The sequence below is a fragment of the Gorilla gorilla genome, chromosome 10, assembly GCF_029281585.2.
Source record: "Gorilla gorilla gorilla isolate KB3781 chromosome 10, NHGRI_mGorGor1-v2.1_pri, whole genome shotgun sequence".
NCBI lineage: Eukaryota > Metazoa > Chordata > Mammalia > Primates > Hominidae > Gorilla > Gorilla gorilla.
The window spans coordinates 101,023,404-101,027,203 of NC_073234.2; positions in this window are offsets into that span (position 1 = coordinate 101,023,404).

Here is a 3,800-nt window from a genome sequence, read left to right on the forward strand (position 1 = left end):
TTGATCTTATCATTGTGTTGTTAGCTTGTTATTGGGCTGGCTTGTTTGCATGGTTGCTTTATAGCATCACTGGTCTGTGTATTTAAGTGTGTTTTTGTATTAGCTGGTAGTGGTCTTTCTTTTCTTTCTATATTTAGTGCTCCTTTCAAGATCTCCTGTAAGGCAGGTCTGTTGGTAACAAACACCCTCAACATTTGCTTATCATAAAAGAATTTTATTTCTCCCTCACCTAAGAAATTTAGTTTAGCTGGTTATAAAATTTTTGGTTTAAGATTTTTTTTTTTTAAGAACATTGAATATAGGCCCTCAATCTCTTCTGGCTTGCAGGGTTTCAGCTGAGAGGTCTGCTGGTAGCTTGATGGGGTTCCCTTTGTAGGTGACCTGCCTTTTCTTTCTAACTGCTTTTAACATTCTTTCTTTTGTCATTTCAGCCTTGGAAAATCTGATAATTGTGTGTCTTGGAGATGATATTCTTGTGCAGAATATTGCAGGAGTTCTTTGTATTTTCTGAATTGGACTGTTGGCTTCTCTAGCAATGTTGGGGAATATTTCATGAATGGTATCCTGAAATATGTTTTCCAGGTTGCTTGTTTTCTGCCCCTCCCTTTCAGGAATGCCAGTGATTTGTAGATTTGGCCTCTTTACATAATTCCATACTTCTTAGGGGTTTTGTTTATTCCTTTTTATTCTTTTTAAAAATTTTGTGTCTGTCTTATTTCAGTAAGCCAGTCTTCAAGTTCAGTTTCTTTCCTCATTGGTTTATTCTGCTGTTAATACTTGTGATTTTATTGTGAAATTTTTCTATTGTGTTATTCAGCTCTGTCAGATCTGATAGGTTCTTTTTTATACTGGCTGTTTCATCCTTCAGTTCCTATATTGTTTTAATGTTGTTAGTAGTTTCCTTGGTTGGGTTTTGCTGTTTTCCTGAATCTCGATGATCTTCATTCCTATCCACATTTTGAATTTTATTTATGTCATTTCACCCAGCTCAGCCTGGTTAAGAACTCTTGTTGGAGAACTGGTATAGTCATTTGGAAGACATATGACACTCTGGCCATTTGAGTTACCAGAGTTCTTGTGTTTGTTCCTTTTCATCTCTGCATGTGGGTATACCTTTAACTGCAGTGTAGACTGAGTCTCTTGTAGTCAATAGATTTCTTTTCTGAGTGTTTTCACAGGGACGAGGCTTTGTGCAGGGTCTATTTGAAGCTGACTTCTAATTTTTGGTTTTAGATGGGAATATGTTAGCAAGCCATTTTTGGTGTTGAAGCTTTGGGGTGTGATCCATTAGGTGGCACTTAGGTACACTGGTCAGTTGGTAGACCCTTCCTCAGTTGTGTTTCCTGTGTTTCCTCACAGTTGAAACTGTATTCCCTCTCAATGGTCTGAATGTGTGAATTCCTCTCGCCCTTGAGTGTTGGCTGTACATCACAGCTTAGCACTCCTGGGCTGCCCACTGCAGCTCCAGGGTGATCTCAGTGTTCATGATCCTTCCCCAACATGGAGGCAGCAGAGGAAGGGACCTTAGTAGTGGTTGTGGTCAAGGGTCTTTTGTTTTTTTCCAGGGGGCTCCCCCAAGAAAGATGCAGGCCAGCAATCACTCAGTATACTCAACTAAGGATGGAGGGTCTATGCTGTCATCAAAGCTGGGGATTCCCTGTCTGGTGATGAGTGGGGGGATGGTGGTACCCATGGGAGATGGGCTGGCCTGCTCTCTTTGGGTCAGACTGCAGCTTGTTGGAGGAGTGGGTAAAGCACTTAGGGTCTTTGCTCCTTCATTAGTCCGAGGGTAGCAAGGGCAATTCTACTGCAGAGGAATTGGAGTGCTCCTGGAGACACTGTCCAGGGAGTTGCAGAACTGCTACTGACTCCATAGCTCTAAAAGGGAGCGTGCCTGGAGGCCCAGACCTGGAGTCCTTGCCTGGTGAGGAGATATGGAAATGGGCACCCATGTGACAATCTGGACAATTTTCTGTAGGGCTGCTGTGGTATGCTGGGGGTCCCATCCAGTCCCTAGTCACCTCAGACTTTCACCTGGAGATATCATCAGTGAAAGCTGTGAAACAGCAAAGATGGCAGCCTGCCCCTCCCTCTGGGAGCTCCATTCCAGGGAGCTATGGACCTGTGTCCTGCCCAAATGCATCTGTAGGAGGTGAGTAGAGACCCCATTTGGAGGTCCCACCCAGTGAGGAGGAATGGGTTTGGGGACTCACTTATAAAAGCCATCTGGCCATGTTTTTATAGAGCAGCTATGGTGTGCTGGGGGTCCATTTCTACTCCCAATCAGCTTGAAATCTCCAAAGCCTAAAGGCTGGACCAGGTAGGTCACCCTAACAACAAAGATGGTGGTCTGCTCCTTCCTCTGGAAGCTCTGTCCCAGGATGGCTTCAAATCTCTGTTCACCTGAAAACACCACTGGGGGTGGCTGAAGACACTGGCTGGGAGGTACTACCCAGTGAGGAGCAAAGGGTTGGGGACCTGCTTAAACAAGCATCCTGGCCACATTTTTGTAGGGAGAGATAAAGCTGCTACTGGTGGCTGTCTGGAATTCCAAGCCAGTGGGTCTTATCCTGTGAGGTGCCATGGAAGTGAAGCCTGCAAACTGTCACTGCTCAGCCCCCTGGATTTAACTCCTTTCCTAGGGATATGTACAGGGGTCTAAACTCCCACTTTGCTGGAGTTGCAGCTACTTTTGCAAGCAGGCCTGGAAAGCCTGCATTTCTAAGGCTCTTGGGTCTCCACATGTGCTTGAATAGCTGCTCTGTTGAGACTCCATATAGTTTTGGACCTTCAATCTGAAGGTCCTGGTGGAGTGGGTTCACAGAGAGATCTCCTGACATAAGGTTGCATGATCTGTCAGAGAAGCATGAGTTCCTGGGGTTTCACATTCAATCACAACTTCCCTGGGTGAGGGAAGTTCCCCTGGCTCCATGTTGCTCCTGAGTGGGCTATCATCCTGCCTTGCTTTTTTCCATTCTTCGTGGGTCTGGTAGTTTCCTTGATTAGTCCCAATGTATGTACCCGAATGTTTCAGTTAAAAGTGCTGTATTTACTTGCCCCTCTGTTTCTCTCCATGAGAGTCGCACACACTAGTTGCCTCTAGTTGACCATCTTGGCCACTCCCCCTTTTTATTATTATTATAAAATATTGAGACCTACATTAATTATTCATAATAACATGTCATAAATTTTCTTAACCTCTTGATTATTATCAGAAAATTATTTCCTGGTATTAAACTCTCATTTTTGCATAATTATTGTGTGTTTTTCTTAATTTTTTATCAGTGAGATAGAGGAAAATCTGTTTGTTCCATGTTTCCATAGGGTGCCGTAGGGTATTCCATATGCAGAAATATATCCGCTTCTAAGGTGGATTGTATTCTTCAATCTTGTTCTGTTCTAAAGACATGCCTATTGAGGGTCAAAGAACAATAGAAACATTCATACAGTCTTTATTCCCCCCATTATATACGATGGCAGAACATACCTAGATTTTACCTGTTCTGATAGTTGCCTTCTGTTAAAAGAGGAACTCTTTATTCTAACTGTTTGAACCTTTCTTAACCCAAAGCTCACATTTATCATCTTTGGGGCATACTTCAGAGAGGGTGTACTATAACTCATAAAGAAAAAGTATGGTAAGAAATGCCAGTTGACTATTTCAGCAAAGAGACTGAGTACTCTGATGCTTATAATGAACTTCACTGTAGTAGGAATTATTGCTCCTGATGAAATCTAGACACATGTTCCTTTACTTAGTTTGAGATAGAAAGGCTAAATTTCTCCCCAAGATATATTTG